The sequence below is a fragment of the Triturus cristatus genome, chromosome 8 (assembly GCF_964204655.1).
Source record: "Triturus cristatus chromosome 8, aTriCri1.1, whole genome shotgun sequence".
In the NCBI taxonomy this organism is placed as follows: Eukaryota; Metazoa; Chordata; class Amphibia; order Caudata; family Salamandridae; genus Triturus; species Triturus cristatus.
The window spans coordinates 1,583,655,932-1,583,674,171 of record NC_140591.1 but is presented as its reverse complement, the minus strand read 5'-3'; the positions used below and the strand labels follow the sequence as shown (position 1 = coordinate 1,583,674,171).

At 54.5% G+C, this 18,240-nt stretch overlaps 1 protein-coding gene across 5 annotated transcripts in view; it reads right to left on the bottom strand.

The window, feature by feature from the left end:
* The window catches only part of LOC146806248 (uncharacterized), a 377,938-nt gene that overhangs the window by 279,733 nt on the left and 79,965 nt on the right, over positions 1–18,240 (bottom strand). Inside the window, exon 1 of one of the 5 annotated variants that reach the window (XM_085623499.1) lies at positions 4,474–4,688. The exons of 3 other annotated variants lie outside the window; for them this stretch is intronic. The gene's annotated coding sequence lies outside the window, so the exon portion shown is untranslated. Of the gene's footprint in view, positions 1–4,473; positions 4,689–18,240 lie in introns of those variants that run through there. One more of the 5 variants, XM_085623505.1, reaches the window with a different exon arrangement.

The following is an 18,240-nucleotide window of genomic DNA, read 5'->3' as shown; positions in this document are numbered from 1 at the left end:
GCGGGCACTAGTCCTACCCACTCAAGTGAGGTACAATTTTTCCCGGAACACTTTGGGAAATGCAGGGTGGGTGGAATTTTGTGGATCCACACAGATTCCAGAACTTTCCACCACAGAAATGTGAGGAAAATGTGTTTTTTTTACAATGTTTTAGGTTTGCAAGGGATTCTGGGTAACAGAACCTGGTGAGAGCCAGTCAAGTTACCTCATCCTGGATTCCCCTGGGTGTCTAGTTTTAAAAAATGTATAGGTTTGCTAGGTTTCCCTAGGTGCCGGCAGAGCTAGGGTGACAAAACTACAGCTAGGCACTTTGCAAAAACGGGTCATTTTTCACAGTGAAAACGTGGGGTGTCCACGTTGCGTTTTGCACCGTTTCCTGTCGCGGGCACTAGGCCTACCCACACAAGTGAGGTACCATTTTTCTCGGAAGACTTTGGGGAACGCGGGGTGGGTGGAATTTTGTGGATCCACGCAGATTCCAGAACTTTCTACCAAAGAAATGTGAGGATAATGTGTTTTTTTTGACAATTTTTAGGTCTCACCTATGCAGCGTGCATGCGTTGCATAGGAGGAGACCTCTTGAAATTGATTCGGGTTTTCGCCCAAAAACATGCACGCACTGCATTGCTTTCAATGGCAATGCGTGCACATTTGGCGATTCCTTTGCGGGAGCGAGCTTTGAAACCATCTGTATGTAATTGACTTGCAAACAGATTATAATTTTTTTTAATTTTATTTTTATTTTTTTTTTAAACAAAAAAAACACACATGCAGCTTCGATAACACAGCAGCTTATCCTTGACTTTCAAACAGATGGTGCCCCTTGCTCGCTCCCGCAAGGAAAACAGGCGCAGTCTCCCTCCTCTCTCCTCTCCCGCCTCCTCCTCTCCTCGTCAAACTTGTTTTTTTTGCATGGTCGATGCCTCCGGTTGAAAGGAAAGTATGGGGTCTCCAGCACTGTGAAGATTGCTTAACTTGGATTTCTTTTTCTTTTAAAGGTATGCCGAGCATTTATCAGCAATACGGCACCACTCGCACCGTTCATTCAGGGGATTGTTTTTGTTTAGGAAGAGGCATTGGTGTCTCTATTTTCTGCATCACGGGCTCTTGGTCAACACTGCCACATGCCAGCCGGACACTCATAATGCACGGACCTGGAGATTCAACGTGCGAGCCTTCCTGCAGCGCCTAGATTTCACAAATACGGTGGTGCAGCGTTTGGCGCTGCCAAAAAGCAGTGTGCGACTGGTATCCGTTTACTAGTATGGACTTCTTCATGGCAGTCAGGAGCAACTGCTTTAGATTTTTTACTGCACGTCACCGCTACAATAAAGGAGGCGCAGTTAAATCTGTTGGTCGACTCCTTGGTGCAAGTCACTGGCTCAAAGCCCAACGAGGCTCCTCAGCCTTTCATCCTTCAGAGGTCGATAAGCGGAGAACCAAGCAGCTGGGTATAAAATGCACACAATCAACTCTTAGTTTTTTATAGTCAGACCTGCAGGACTCAATCGTTTGCATATCAGCTGGAGCTTTGGGATTTAAAGTCCACTGTTAGGAAAATACAGTTTTTATTACTTCTTTTCTTTGTGACAGCTGAGCATCAACTTAGAGCGCCATGTATTTTAGAACGTTTAAATTCAACCAGCTGCAAATAAACATCTCTCCCATATGCACAAATCAGTTGGACAACCCAGCAGGTTAATACACTTGTTGCGGAGATCTGTGCAATCTACACAATGCAGACACTAGTAGTCATAATCATGGGTCACCAGCCAACTGGTTGCTATGCGAGCTATAGACGCAAGCGCTCATGTCTTAGGAGGTTTCCGCCACTCGTTCCGTTCCAGAGTAGAATGCTTTTGCATATGTCCAGCTTCGCCAACAAGGGGTGGAACCAATTTGAGTCTGTAAATGGTGTCGCTATACTGCTCTTGTGCCTACGCACTCTAGGTTAATTGGAGCCAGAGTGCATGTCCATGTGCAGGACCAGTCAGGAGGAGGGTGGTCAGATAGCTTTCCGCGCATTACTTCCAGCTTGGTGGAAGCAAAAACAGAATGCAATTAATCAAAAACACTATTACATGCCTGAAAGGTTAGCTTGAAAGCCACAGCGGCAGCATTTCACAGGCAATGCTAAGCAGAGGGTAACCACGGCCCTCTTTCGAACGGTTCAAGACGAAGAGCAGAATTCGAAGTGAGGTAGAAATTGGTGCAATACTTAAGTCCTCTTGAGAATTTGTTGCACTGCCCTCCTGGGGACCTCCAATACTATACTCTGCTTTTTAAGGTCTTTTCAAAACAGCGTTAGCTCTGTCATTCTAGAGCCTATTGTTAAAACAAACATTGGCAATGCCAATCGGCCAGGCTTCATTGTGCTTTACTTATACAATCAGCCACAAAACTGTACAACATAGCCAAAATGTATTAATAAACACATAAGGTCCCAAAAGCGAGACCTATTGGCTATGTCAATGCTTGTTTAGGTTTCCAATGGATTCTGGGTAACAGAACCTGGTGAGAGCCGGTCAAGGCACCCCATCCTGGATTCCCCTGGGTATCTAGTTTTCAAAAATGTATAGGTTTGCTAGGTTTCCCTAGGTGCCGGCAGAGCTAGGGTTCAAAAACTACAGCTAGGCACTTTGCAAAAAAGGGGTCATTTTTCACTGTGAAAATGTGGTGTGTCCGCGTTGCATTTTGGCCCGTTTCCTGTCACGGGCACTAGGCCTAACCACACAAGTGAGGTACTATTTTTCTCGGAAGACTTTGAGGAATGCTGGGTGGGTGGAATTCTGTGGATCCATGCAGATTTCAGAACTTTCCACCACAGAAATGTGGGGAAATGTGCTTTTTTGGACAATTTTTTAGGTTTGCAAGGGATTCTGGGTAACAGAACCTGGTGAGAGCCAGTCCAGTCACCCCATCCTGGATTCCCCTGGGTGTCTAGTTTTAAAGATTGTATAGGTTTGCTAGGTTTCCCTAGGTGCCGGCAGAGCTAGGGTTCAAAAACTACAGCTAGGCACTTTGCAAAAAAGGGGTCATTTATCATTATGAAAATGTGGTGTGCCCACGATTCGTTTTGAGCCGTTTCCTGTCGTGGGCACTAGGCCTACCCACACAAGTGAGGTACCATTTTTATCGGGAGACTTAGGGTAACACAGAATTGTGGAGCAACTGTTATTACCTATTGACTTTCGATGCATTTCTGCCTTCCAAATGAAAGACAATGTGTAAAAAATAAGTCATTTTCAAAAATGACCTATAATTCTCATGCTAGTATGGGTATTCCCAATTTCTGAAATGTGCAAATATCTACTGTTTCGAAACTCTATATTTTGTTCCCATTTCAGAAATACATAGGTGTCTTTCATACCGATTTTTCCATGTATACATTTTCCCTGAATAATTGCTATATTCCCGGTACATAGTTAAAAAACATTGCAAGTCGCTGCTCAGTTATTGGCTCTGGATTTGTTGGGTTCTTGGTGAACCTACAAGTCCTATATATCCCACAACCAGAAAGGTACAGTGGATGTAACGGTATATTGCTTTCAAACAGCTGTCATAATTAGAAGAAGTTACAGGTGAAAACGTTGACACAAATGGCTGTTTTTCAACTAATTTTCAATTTTTCCTATATTTATCTGTTAGTTTCTATAAAGAAACCTTGAAGTGTCTACACAAGTGACCCCTTCCTGAATTCAGAATTTTGTCTACTTTTCTAAAATGTATAGCTTTCCAGGATCCATTATTGCTTTCATACCCATTTCTACTATTAACTGGAAGGAGGTTGAAAGCACAAAAAATAGCAAAAATAGGGTATGTCCCAGAAATATGCCAAAACTGTGTAAAAAACTTTGGTTTTCTGACAAAAGTCTGCTTGTCTGTGAAAGCTGGGAAGATGGTGATTTCAGCACCACAACCCCTTTTTTTATACAATTTTAAGGGGGGAAAACGGACGCTTTCATCTGAAGCCCTTTTTTCCCATTTTCCCCCCCAAAAAACAACATTTAGCTGTATTTTGGCTAATTTCTGGGTCCCCTCCAGGGGAATCCACAAACCCTGGGTACCTGTAGAATCCCCATGATGTTGGAAGTAAAGGACGCAAATTTGGCGTGCATACCTTTTGTGGTCAAAAAGTTACAGGGGCGTGAGCACGAACTACCCCAAATAGCCAAAAAAAGGCTTAGCACAGGGGAAGAAAAGGCCTAGCAGCGAGGGGGTTAAACAGTGCAAATAACTAATCAATTTATATACAGCTTTAATATAAATAATTCCATCAACAATCATAGTTAAAACAGTAAACCTTAGCAAATCAGATTATAACAACACTTCATTGCACATACACCATAAAAGATATGTTATAATCATACCACTTCATTACACATACTCAATATATGAAGAACATTTTTTTAAAATTCCTATAAGAGTTTTCCTATCTAAAATTCTTCTACCAGAATAAAGCTAAGATCCTACCCCTTTAGCATTGCTTTTCCACACAGGCCTTCGCCGCATTCCTGTGGGTCTGATGGGAGTGTAGACTAGCCACGCGCTCCACAGGCTGGATCCGACCCCAGTTTCACTTCCGCCTCGAGGCTCGGTGTGTACCCAGTGAGGTCACCGCTGCTCCCGGAAGTGCGACGGCTGGCCCAGCAGGCGCGAGCACCTAATCTCTACCGACTGCCAAGTCAACATTGGTTCATAGAGCAACAATGCAGGCCGTTTGCACAAGTTACCACTTCCTGCACTGCACAGCTCGGCCTGTGACTGGAGCACCGTCAAAACATGCCTGGGCATTGCCTTTCCACTAGGCGCTAAGGGCAGGACAGCCCTCTCTGATGGGCCCTGGGGACCAAGGGCAGTAATCTCCTCTGCCCCCGCCCCACTTCCCCGAAGCACAGATCAGTACAGTGCTCTAAACAGGGTACAACTGGCGTCTGTGGGCAAAGGTCTGTACACTGCACAGTACAGAGGGCAGTTTATTCCTTTGACGTAGCCACTGTAACCAAAGAGCAGTACAGCCCTCTCTGACGGGCACTGCGAAGCAAAGACAGTACTCGCCCCTCTACTGGGGCACAAAGGCAGTACTTGCCCCTCTACTGGGGCACAAAGGCAGTACTCGCCCCTCTACTGGGCACAAAGGCAGTATTCGCCCCTCTACTGGGGTACAAAGGCAGTACTCGCCCCTCTACTGGGGCACAAGGGCAGTACTCACCCCTCTACTGGGGCACAAAGAGGGTACTCGCCCCTTTACTGGGGTACAAAGGCAGTACGCGCCCCTCTATGGGGGTACAAAGGCAGTACTCGCCCCTCTATGGGGGTACAAAGGCAGTACTCGCCCCTCTATGGGGGTACAAAGGCAGTACTCGCCCCTCTACTGGGGCACAAAGAGGGTACTCGCCCCTCTACTGGGGTACAAAGGCAGTACTCGCCCCTCTATGGGGGTACAAAGGCAGTACTCGCCCCTCTACGGGGTACAAAGGCAGTACTCGCCCCTCTACTGGGGCACAAAGGCAGTACTCGCACCTCTACTGGGGCACAAAGAGGGTACTCGCCCCTCTACTGGGGTACAAAGGCAGTACTCGCCCCTCTACGGGGGTACAAAGGCAGTACTCGCCCTTCTACGTGGGCACAAAGGCAGTACCCGCCCCTCTACTGGGGCACAAAGGCAGTATTCGCCCCTCTACTGGGGCACAAAGGCAGTATTCGCCCCTCCACTGGGGCACAAAGGCAGTACTCGCCCCTCCACTGGGGCACAAAGGCAGTACTTGCCCCTCTACTGGGGCACAAAGGCAGTACTCGCCCCTCTACTGGGCACAAAGGCAGTATTCGCCCCTCTACTGGGGTACAAAGGCAGTACTCGCCCCTCTACTGGGGCACAAGGGCAGTACTCACCCCTCTACTGGGGCACAAAGAGGGTACTCGCCCCTTTACTGGGGTACAAAGGCAGTACGCGCCCCTCTATGGGGGTACAAAGGCAGTACTCGCCCCTCTATGGGGGTACAAAGGCAGTACTCGCCCCTCTATGGGGGTACAAAGGCAGTACTCGCCCCTCTACTGGGGCACAAAGAGGGTACTCGCCCCTCTACTGGGGTACAAAGGCAGTACTCGCCCCTCTATGGGGGTACAAAGGCAGTACTCGCCCCTCTACGGGGTACAAAGGCAGTACTCGCCCCTCTACTGGGGCACAAAGGCAGTACTCGCACCTCTACTGGGGCACAAAGAGGGTACTCGCCCCTCTACTGGGGTACAAAGGCAGTACTCGCCCCTCTACGGGGGTACAAAGGCAGTACTCGCCCTTCTACGTGGGCACAAAGGCAGTACCCGCCCCTCTACTGGGGCACAAAGGCAGTATTCGCCCCTCTACTGGGGCACAAAGGCAGTATTCGCCCCTCCACTGGGGCACAAAGGCAGTACTCGCCCCTCCACTGGGGCACAAAGGCAGTACTCGCCCCTCCACTGGGGCACAAAGGCAGTACTCGCCCCTCTACTGTGGCACAAAGGCAGTATTCGCCCCTCTACTGTGGCACAAAGGCAGTACTCGCCCCTCTACTGGGGCACAAAGGCAGTACTCGCCCCTCTACTGGGGCACAAAGGCAGTACTCGCCCCTCTACTAGTGTACCAAGGCAGTACTCGCCCCTCTACTGGGACACAAAGGCAGTACTCGCCCCACTACTGGGGCACAAAGGCAGTATTCGCCCCTCTACTGTGGCACAAAGGCAGTACTCGCCCCTCTACTGGGGCACAAAGGCAGTACTCGCCCCTCTACTGGGGCACAAAGGCAGTACTCGCCCCTCTACTAGTGTACCAAGGCAGTACTCGCCCCTCTACTGGGACAAAAAGGCAGTACTCGCCCCACTACTGGGGCACAAAGGCAGTATTCGCCCCTCTACTGTGGCACAAAGGCAGTACTCGCCCCTCTACTGGGGCACAAAGGCAGTACTCGCCCCTCTACTGGGGCACAAAGGCAGTACTCGCCCCTCTACTAGTGTACCAAGGCAGTACTCGCCCCTCTACTGGGACACAAAGGCAGTACTCGCCCCACTACTGGGGCACAAAGGCAGTATTCGCCCCTCTACTGGGGCACAAAGGCAGTATTCGCCCCCCTACTAGGGTACAAAGGCAGTACTCGCCCCTCTACTGGGGCACAAGGGCAGTACTCGCCCCTCTACTGGGGCACAAAGAGGGTACTCGCCCCTCTACTGGGGTACAAAGGCAGTATGTGCCCCTCTATGGGGGTACAAAGGCAGTACTCGCCCCTCTACTGGGGCACAAAGGCAGTATTCGCCCCTCTACTGGGGCACAAAGGCAGTACTCGACCCTCTACTGGGGCACAAAGGCAGTACTCGACCCTCTACTGGGGCACAAAGGCAGTACTCGCCCCTCTACTGGGGCACAAGGGCAGTACTCGCCCCTCTACTGGGGCACAAAGGCAGTACTCGCCCCTCTACTGGGGCACAAGGGCAGTACTCGCCCCTCTACTGGGGCACAAAGAGGGTACTTGCCCCTCTACTGGGGTACAAAGGCAGTACTCGCCCCTCTACGGGGTACAAAGGCAGTACTCGCCCCTCTACGGGGTACAAAGGCAGTACTCGCCCCTCTACTGGGGCACAAAGGCAGTACTCGCACCTCTACTGGGGCACAAAGAGGGTACTCGCCCCTCTACTGGGGTACAAAGGCAGTACTCGCCCCTCTACGGGGGTACAAAGGCAGTACTCGCCCTTCTACGGGGGCACAAAGGCAGTACCCGCCCCTCTACTGGGGCACAAAGGCAGTATTCGCCCCTCTACTGGGGCACAAAGGCAGTATTCGCCCCTCCACTGGGGCACAAAGGCAGTACTCGCCCCTCCACTGGGGCACAAAGGCAGTACTCGCCCCTCTATAGGGGTACAAAGGCAGTACTCGCCCCTCTACTGGGGCACAAAGGCAGTATTCGCCCCTCTACTGGGGCACAAAGGCAGTACTCGACCCTCTACTGGGGCACAAAGGCAGTACTCGCCCCTCTACTGGGGCACAAAGGCAGTACTCGCCCCTCTACTGGGGCACAAGGGCAGTACTCGCCCCTCTACTGGGGCACAAGGGCAGTACTCGCCCCTCTACTGGGGCACAAGGGCAGTACTCGCCCCTCTACTGGGGCACAAAGAGGGTACTTGCCCCTCTACTGGGGTACAAAGGCAGTACTCGCCCCTCTACGGGGTACAAAGGCAGTACTCGCCCCTCTACTGGGGCACAAAGGCAGTACTCGCACCTCTACTGGGGCACAAAGAGGGTACTCGCCCCTCTACTGGGGTACAAAGGCAGTACTCGCCCCTCTACGGGGGTACAAAGGCAGTACTCGCCCTTCTACGGGGGCACAAAGGCAGTACCCGCCCCTCTACTGGGGCACAAAGGCAGTATTCGCCCCTCTACTGGGGCACAAAGGCAGTATTCGCCCCTCCACTGGGGCACAAAGGCAGTACTCGCCCCTCCACTGGGGCACAAAGGCAGTACTCGCCCCTCCACTGGGGCACAAAGGCAGTATTCGCCCCTCCACTGGGGCACAAAGGCAGTACTCGCCCCTCTACTGGGGCACAAAGGCAGTACTCGCCCCTCTACTAGTGTACCAAGGCAGTACTCGCCCCTCTACTGGGACACAAAGGCAGTACTCGCCCCACTACTGGGGCACAAAGGCAGTATTCGCCCCTCTACTGTGGCACAAAGGCAGTACTCGCCCCTCTACTGGGGCACAAAGGCAGTACTCGCCCCTCTACTGGGGCACAAAGGCAGTACTCGCCCCTCTACTAGTGTACCAAGGCAGTACTCGCCCCTCTACTGGGACACAAAGGCAGTACTCGCCCCACTACTGGGGCACAAAGGCAGTATTCGCCCCTCTACTGTGGCACAAAGGCAGTACTCGCCCCTCTACTGGGGCACAAAGGCAGTACTCGCCCCTCTACTGGGGCACAAAGGCAGTACTCGCCCCTCTACTAGTGTACCAAGGCAGTACTCGCCGCTCTACTGGGACACAAAGGCAGTACTCGCCCCACTACTGGGGCACAAAGGCAGTATTCGCCCCTCTACTGGGGCACAAAGGCAGTATTCGCCCCCCTACTAGGGTACAAAGGCAGTACTCGCCCCTCTACTGGGGCACAAGGGCAGTACTCGCCCCTCTACTGGGGCACAAAGGCAGTATGTGCCCCTCTATGGGGGTACAAAGGCAGTACTCGCCCCTGTATGGGGGTACAAAGGCAGTACTCGCCCCTCTACTGGGGCACAAAGGCAGTATTCGCCCCTCTACTGGGGCACAAAGGCAGTACTCGCCCCTCTACTGGGGCACAAAGGCAGTACTCGCCCCTCTACTGGGGCACAAAGGCAGTACTCGCCCCTCTACTGGGGCACAAGGGCAGTACGCGCCCCTCTACTGGGGCACAAAGGCAGTACTCGCCCCTCTACTGGGGCACAAGGGCAGTACTCGCCCCTCTACTGGGGCACAAAGAGGGTACTTGCCCCTCTACTGGGGTACAAAGGCAGTACGCGCCCCTCTATGGGGGTACAAAGGCAGTACTCGCCCTTCTATGGGGGTACAAAGGCAGTACTCGCCCCTCTACTGGGGCACAAGGGCAGTAATCGCCCCTCTACTGGGGCACAAAGAGGGTACTCGCCCCTCTACTGGGGCACAAAGGCAGTTCTCGCCCCTCTACGGGGGTACAAAGGCAGTACTCGTCCCTCTACAGGGGCACAAGGGCAGTACTCGCACCTCTACTGGGGCACAAAGAGGGTACTCGCCCCTCTACTGGGGTACAAAGGCAGTACTCGCCCCTCTACTGGGGCACAAAAGCAGTACTCGCCCCACTACTGGGGCACAAAGGCAGTATTCGCCCCTCTACTGTGGCACAAAGGCAGTACTCGCCCCTATACTGGGGCACAAAGGCAGTACTCGCCCCTCTACTGGGGCACAAAGGCAGTACTCGCCCCTCTACTAGTGTACCAAGGCAGTACTCGCCCCTCTACTGGGACACAAAGGCAGTACTCGCCCCACTACTGGGGCACAAAGGCAGTATTCGCCCCTCTACTGTGGCACAAAGGCAGTACTCGCCCCTCTACTGGGGCACAAAGGCAGTACTCGCCCCTCTACTGGGGCACAAAGGCAGTACTCGCCCCTCTACTGGGGCACAAAGGCAGTACTCGCACCTCTACTGGGGCACAAAGAGGGTACTCGCCCCTCTACTGGGGTACAAAGGCAGTACTCGCCCCTCTACGGGGGTACAAAGGCAGTACTCGCCCTTCTACGTGGGCACAAAGGCAGTACCCGCCCCTCTACTGGGGCACAAAGGCAGTATTCGCCCCTCTACTGGGGCACAAAGGCAGTATTCGCCCCTCCACTGGGGCACAAAGGCAGTACTCGCCCCTCCACTGGGGCACAAAGGCAGTACTCGCCCCTCTACTGGGACACAAAGGCAGTACTCGCCCCACTACTGGGGCACAAAGGCAGTATTCGCCCCTCTACTGGGGCACAAAGGCAGTATTCGCCCCCCTACTAGGGTACAAAGGCAGTACTCGCCCCTCTACTGGGGCACAAGGGCAGTACTCGCCCCTCTACTGGGGCACAAAGAGGGTACTCGCCCCTCTACTGGGGTACAAAGGCAGTATGTGCCCCTCTATGGGGGTACAAAGGCAGTACTCGCCCCTCTACTGGGGCACAAAGGCAGTATTCGCCCCTCTACTGGGGCACAAAGGCAGTACTCGACCCTCTACTGGGGCACAAAGGCAGTACTCGACCCTCTACTGGGGCACAAAGGCAGTACTCGCCCCTCTACTGGGGCACAAGGGCAGTACTCGCCCCTCTACTGGGGCACAAAGGCAGTACTCGCCCCTCTACTGGGGCACAAGGGCAGTACTCGCCCCTCTACTGGGGCACAAAGAGGGTACTTGCCCCTCTACTGGGGTACAAAGGCAGTACTCGCCCCTCTACGGGGTACAAAGGCAGTACTCGCCCCTCTACGGGGTACAAAGGCAGTACTCGCCCCTCTACGGGGTACAAAGGCAGTACTCGCCCCTCTACTGGGGCACAAAGGCAGTACTCGCACCTCTACTGGGGCACAAAGAGGGTACTCGCCCCTCTACTGGGGTACAAAGGCAGTACTCGCCCCTCTACGGGGGTACAAAGGCAGTACTCGCCCTTCTACGGGGGCACAAAGGCAGTACCCGCCCCTCTACTGGGGCACAAAGGCAGTATTCGCCCCTCTACTGGGGCACAAAGGCAGTATTCGCCCCTCCACTGGGGCACAAAGGCAGTACTCGCCCCTCCACTGGGGCACAAAGGCAGTACTCGCCCTTCTATGGGGGTACAAAGGCAGTACTCGCCCCTCTACTGGGGCACAAAGGCAGTATTCGCCCCTCTACTGGGGCACAAAGGCAGTACTCGACCCTCTACTGGGGCACAAAGGCAGTACTCGCCCCTCTACTGGGGCACAAAGGCAGTACTCGCCCCTCTACTGGGGCACAAGGGCAGTACTCGCCCCTCTACTGGGGCACAAGGGCAGTACTCGCCCCTCTACTGGGGCACAAGGGCAGTACTCGCCCCTCTACTGGGGCACAAAGAGGGTACTTGCCCCTCTACTGGGGTACAAAGGCAGTACTCGCCCCTCTACGGGGTACAAAGGCAGTACTCGCCCCTCTACTGGGGCACAAAGGCAGTACTCGCACCTCTACTGGGGCACAAAGAGGGTACTCGCCCCTCTACTGGGGTACAAAGGCAGTACTCGCCCCTCTACGGGGGTACAAAGGCAGTACTCGCCCTTCTACGGGGGCACAAAGGCAGTACCCGCCCCTCTACTGGGGCACAAAGGCAGTATTCGCCCCTCTACTGGGGCACAAAGGCAGTATTCGCCCCTCCACTGGGGCACAAAGGCAGTACTCGCCCCTCCACTGGGGCACAAAGGCAGTACTCGCCCCTCCACTGGGGCACAAAGGCAGTATTCGCCCCTCTACTGGGGCACAAAGGCAGTACTCGCCCCTCTACTGGGGCACAAAGGCAGTACTCGCCCCTCTACTAGTGTACCAAGGCAGTACTCGCCCCTCTACTGGGACACAAAGGCAGTACTCGCCCCACTACTGGGGCACAAAGGCAGTATTCGCCCCTCTACTGTGGCACAAAGGCAGTACTCGCCCCTCTACTGGGGCACAAAGGCAGTACTCGCCCCTCTACTGGGGCACAAAGGCAGTACTCGCCCCTCTACTAGTGTACCAAGGCAGTACTCGCCCCTCTACTGGGACACAAAGGCAGTACTCGCCCCACTACTGGGGCACAAAGGCAGTATTCGCCCCTCTACTGTGGCACAAAGGCAGTACTCGCCCCTCTACTGGGGCACAAAGGCAGTACTCGCCCCTCTACTGGGGCACAAAGGCAGTACTCGCCCCTCTACTAGTGTACCAAGGCAGTACTCGCCGCTCTACTGGGACACAAAGGCAGTACTCGCCCCACTACTGGGGCACAAAGGCAGTATTCGCCCCTCTACTGGGGCACAAAGGCAGTATTCGCCCCCCTACTAGGGTACAAAGGCAGTACTCGCCCCTCTACTGGGGCACAAGGGCAGTACTCGCCCCTCTACTGGGGCACAAAGGCAGTATGTGCCCCTCTATGGGGGTACAAAGGCAGTACTCGCCCCTCTATGGGGGTACAAAGGCAGTACTCGCCCCTCTACTGGGGCACAAAGGCAGTATTCGCCCCTCTACTGGGGCACAAAGGCAGTACTCGCCCCTCTACTGGGGCACAAAGGCAGTACTCGCCCCTCTACTGGGGCACAAAGGCAGTACTCGCCCCTCTACTGGGGCACAAGGGCAGTACGCGCCCCTCTACTGGGGCACAAAGGCAGTACTCGCCCCTCTACTGGGGCACAAGGGCAGTACTCGCCCCTCTACTGGGGCACAAAGAGGGTACTTGCCCCTCTACTGGGGTACAAAGGCAGTACGCGCCCCTCTATGGGGGTACAAAGGCAGTACTCGCCCTTCTATGGGGGTACAAAGGCAGTACTCGCCCCTCTACTGGGGCACAAGGGCAGTAATCGCCCCTCTACTGGGGCACAAAGAGGGTACTCGCCCCTCTACTGGGGCACAAAGGCAGTTCTCGCCCCTCTACGGGGGTACAAAGGCAGTACTCGTCCCTCTACAGGGGCACAAGGGCAGTACTCGCACCTCTACTGGGGCACAAAGAGGGTACTCGCCCCTCTACTGGGGTACAAAGGCAGTACTCGCCCCTCTACTGGGGCACAAAGGCAGTACTCGCCCCTCTACTGGGGCACAAGGGCAGTACTCGCACCTCTACTGGGGCACAAAGGCAGTACTCGCCCCTCTACTGGGGCACAAAGGCAGTACTCGCCCCTCTACTAGTGTACCAAGGCAGTACTCGCCCCTCTACTGGGACACAAAGGCAGTACTCGCCCCACTACTGGGGCACAAAGGCAGTATTCGCCCCTCTACTGGGGCACAAAGGCAGTATTCGCGCCCCTACTGGGGCACAAAGGCAGTACTCGCCCCTCTACTGGGGCACAAAAGCAGTACTCGCCCCACTACTGGGGCACAAAGGCAGTATTCGCCCCTCTACTGTGGCACAAAGGCAGTACTCGCCCCTATACTGGGGCACAAAGGCAGTACTCGCCCCTCTACTGGGGCACAAAGGCAGTACTCGCCCCTCTACTAGTGTACCAAGGCAGTACTCGCCCCTCTACTGGGACACAAAGGCAGTACTCGCCCCACTACTGGGGCACAAAGGCAGTATTCGCCCCTCTACTGTGGCACAAAGGCAGTACTCGCCCCTCTACTGGGGCACAAAGGCAGTACTCGCCCCTCTACTGGGGCACAAAGGCAGTACTCGCCCCTCTACTAGTGTACCAAGGCAGTACTCGCCCCTCTACTGGGACACAAAGGCAGTACTCGCCCCACTACTGGGGCACAAAGGCAGTATTCGCCCCTCTACTGGGGCACAAAGGCAGTATTCGCCCCTCTACTGGGGCACAAAGGCAGTATTCGCCCCCCTACTAGGGTACAAAGGCAGTACTCGCCCCTCTACTGGGGCACAAAGGCAGTATGTTCCCCTCTATGGGGGTACAAAGGCAGTACTCGCCCCTCTACTGGGGCACAAAGGCAGTATTCGCCCCTCTACTGGGGCACAAAGGCAGTACTCGCCCCTCTACTGGGGCACAAAGGCAGTATTCGCCCCTCTACTGGGGCACAAAGGCAGTACTCGCCCCTCTACTGGGGCACAAGGGCAGTACTCGCCCCTCTACTGGGGCACAAAGGCAGTACTCGCCCCTCTACTGGGGCACAAGGGCAGTACTCGCCCCTCTACTGGGGCACAAAGAGGGTACTTGCCCCTCTACTGAGGTACAAAGGCAGTACGCGCCCCTCTATGGGGGTACAAAGGCAGTACTCGCCCTTCTATGGGGGTACAAAGGCAGTACTCGCCCCTCTACTGGGGCACAAGGGCAGTAATCGCCCCTCTACTGGGGCACAAAGAGGGTACTCGCCCCTCTACTGGGGCACAAAGGCAGTTCTCGCCCCTCTACGGGGGTACAAAGGCAGTACTCGTCCCTCTACAGGGGCACAAGGGCAGTACTCGCACCTCTACTGGGGCACAAAGAGGGTACTCGCCCCTCTACTGGGGTACAAAGGCAGTACTCGCCCCTCTACTGGGGCACAAAGGCAGTACTCGCCCCTCTACTGGGGCACAAGGGCAGTACTCGCACCTCTACTGGGGCACAAAGGCAGTACTCGCCCCTCTACTGGGGCACAAAGGCAGTACTCGCCCCTCTACTAATGTACCAAGGCAGTACTCGCCCCTCTACTGGGACACAAAGGCAGTACTCGCCCCACTACTGGGGCACAAAGGCAGTATTCGCCCCTCTACTGGGGCACAAAGGCAGTATTCGCCCCCCTACTAGGGTACAAAGGCAGTACTCGCCCCTCTACTGGGGCATAAGGGCAGTACTCGCCCCTCTACTGGGGCACAAAGAGGGTACTCGCCCCTCTACTGGGGTACAAAGGCAGTACGTGCCCCTCTATGGGGGTACAAAGGCAGTACTCGCCCCTCTACTGGGGCACAAAGGCAGTACTCGCCCCTCTACAGGGGCACAAGGGCAGTATTCGCCCCTCTACTGGGGCACAAAGGCAGTACTCGCCCCTCTACTGGGGCACAAAGGCAGTATTCGCCCCTCTACTGGGGCACAAAGGCAGTACTCGCCCCTCTACTGGGGCACAAAGGCAGTACTCGCCCCTCTAGTGGGGCACAAGGGCAGTACTCGCCCCTATACTGGGGCACAAAGGCAGTACCCGCCCCTCTACTGGGGCACAAAGGCAGTATTCGCCCCTCTACTGGGGCACAAAGGCAGTACTCGCCCCTCTACTGGGGCACAAAGGCAGTACTCGCCCTTCTACTGGGGCACAAGGGCAGTACTCGCCCCTCCACTGGGTACAAAGGCCAGTACACTCCTCGGTATTGCCCACCCGTGAGAAAAGAGCAGTGCACTCCCCTCTAATGGATGTAGGAAGCCAAGAGCAGTAGACATCTCTCTGAAGTGTACCGGGTACAGACGGCAGTGCACTGGTCTCTGAAGTGAGCGGGATACAAAGGGCTGTACCCTTGTCTGTGCAGTGCACTGGGTACAGAGGGCAGTGAGCGGGGTACAGAGGGCAGCAGACCTCTCTCTGAGGTTCACTGGGCACCGATGGCAGTGCACTAGGAACAGATGACAATACGCTTCTCTCTGCAGTACATTCCAGGCAGTCAAGGCATGTGAGCACCTTCCCGCTTATGGGATCAGACCAGAATCCAATCTACCTTCTTGGTTGAATTTAGACCACCAGTGCACCCCCAGGGCACCCCCAGCACTGAAATACAAACCACGGCGGTAGAACTCTGCGGAGGAGACCCAGGAAGGGTGAAGATGAAACCAGACCGGAAGAAGGGGTGTTCCCACACACGGACGGGCCAATGTGTCCTAAATGAGGAGGTAAGGTGGCGTAATACTGGTAAACATGAGATATTGTCCACTGGCGCATGACCCAACGTGCCACGCGACTCTCTCAAAACCCCTAACCTGGTGCAGGCACCTACTCTCGGCCATTCAAACCCTCCTGGGGCCCTGGATGGGCCCTGACGGGGGTCAGGCTCCAGTCCTTTGCTGTGCTGAGACCCCTCCCCTGGCACTCATGCAGTCAGCCACCAACACACTCAATGGTTTAAGACCACCCCCGAAGGCATGTCCTGCAAATTCAAAATGGCCACGACTGACCATACCATCTACCTTTACCAGCCTCCCAAACCCCCATGACCTCCCTTTACCCGCCATCGCCCCCTTCCAACAGCGCCATATACCCTCTGTAATGTATATGTCGCGTGTAAGGTAGGCGCCTTCGTGTTATTTATCTGAACACATCCTCCTCCGTGCTGTCAGCCGTCCAGCTCTACAAACACCCACTCAGCCCTAGAGGAATGGCACTGCTCTTAAATACATCAGTGCGGTAAAGCAACAAGGCAGACTAAAATCCTGCTGCCCGCCACAACCAGCTCCCGAAGACAAGCATAAATAACCCGGACGCTCAGACACCCAACGCAAAAAGAACAGATGATGGACGCAATGCTGAACAAATCAAACATTCACCCCCAGTCACAGATCTGGGTTTAATCATCATCGTTTTTTTGCACACCTCGCCATTGCAGTTTGCACCCAGCCATTTGCAAATCAGTCTTGACCCTGCGCCCAATGGGAACAGTCCAGCCCGAGCTGCCAAGCCAGGTCTCCCAGGACTGAAAACAAGCATCCTGGGACCGGTTTCGGGGGTTTCACTCCTCTCAGCCAGGATGGCTTGAATCCAGTGGCACAGCGGCCAAGGGACCTTGCAAACCTCGCACACTTAGGGAGGGTAAGCAAAAGGCACGTAATTGATGGACAGAATGCTAAACATATCATTCACCCCAGTTAAGAGAGCTGGGTTAAATCCAGCCAGGATAGCTTGAACGAGCAACTTGAGGAGCAGGGTCAAGACTGATTTGCATATGGGCGGGTCCAAACTGGGGTGGCATGGTGAGCAAAAGAACGATGGATTTCATCCAGATCTCTTGACTGGGGTGAATGTTTGATGTGTTCTGCATTCCATCCATCATGTGTGTGCCTTTTGCTCAGACACCCGACAACAATGCACGCCATCTTACCACGGGAAAGTGTAGACCCCAAGGATACAACACAGCAATGGAACAACTGTGCAACACTAGGTACAAAGAGTCCAAAAGGCACGGACCAGTGTATCCAACGTGCTTGTGCTTGCATGTTACACCCTCCCTGCCATCAGCACTAACCCAGGCAGAGAGCTGCCAACAGACCCGATTCCGGCAGGAGACTCCCGATTCTTGAAGCCAAAAATGGCTTTATTTTTGGCTGTCTCCTACCTCTCACTGCCTCTGCTTCAGTAGAACTCAATGTGGGAAATACATTCTCCCGATTTTTTTTTTTTTTTATTTATCTCCCACTTGCCTCTTCTAAAATGTTGACATGTATAAGACTCGAGTACGTAAGACCCACATGCAGCCGTGGTGCGTCCATTAGGGTGTTGGGGCGTAGCCCCCCCCCATCCGCAGCACCCCCTGCGTCTTTGAATTTAAGTAAACTGAATCAGTTTACTTAAGTTCAAAGACGCCGAGGGAGAACTGACAATCATGTCAGTCAGCATGACGTCGGACCGCCCACCCCCTTCAGAGTCTGAAGGGGGTGGGCGGTCAGGCATCATGTTGACTGACATGATTGTCAGACGGACCAGGGGCAACAGGCAGCAGCACAAGTGCGCATGAGTGGGGAAGGTGAGCGAATGTTCACGCCGTGCCCAGTCATGCGCACTAGTGTCTGCTCTGGCTGGCGCATGCCCATTAGGAGACCGAGGGTTGAGCAAAGGCTCAAACCTCGGTCTCCTAATGGGCAGGCGGGCGAGCAGTAACCGTGCCCTAAGCCAGCAGTGCCAGGATTGGCTGAGAGGGGCTGTAGGCGCCAACGGACCTGAGGTGGCGCGGACCTGCTCAGGACCTCAGGTAGGATTTTTACATTTATTTTAAGACTCCCCCCAGCCCCACATCCCCCCCCCCCTGCGAGCCGCGACTGTGATATGACATAGCAGCACCCGTGGAAATACATTATGGTGAGTAAGGAGGCTTAATGGTGTATATGGTGCATGTGCGAGCTGGCGTGCGTGTTCTTTATCACAATGCTAGAATCAAT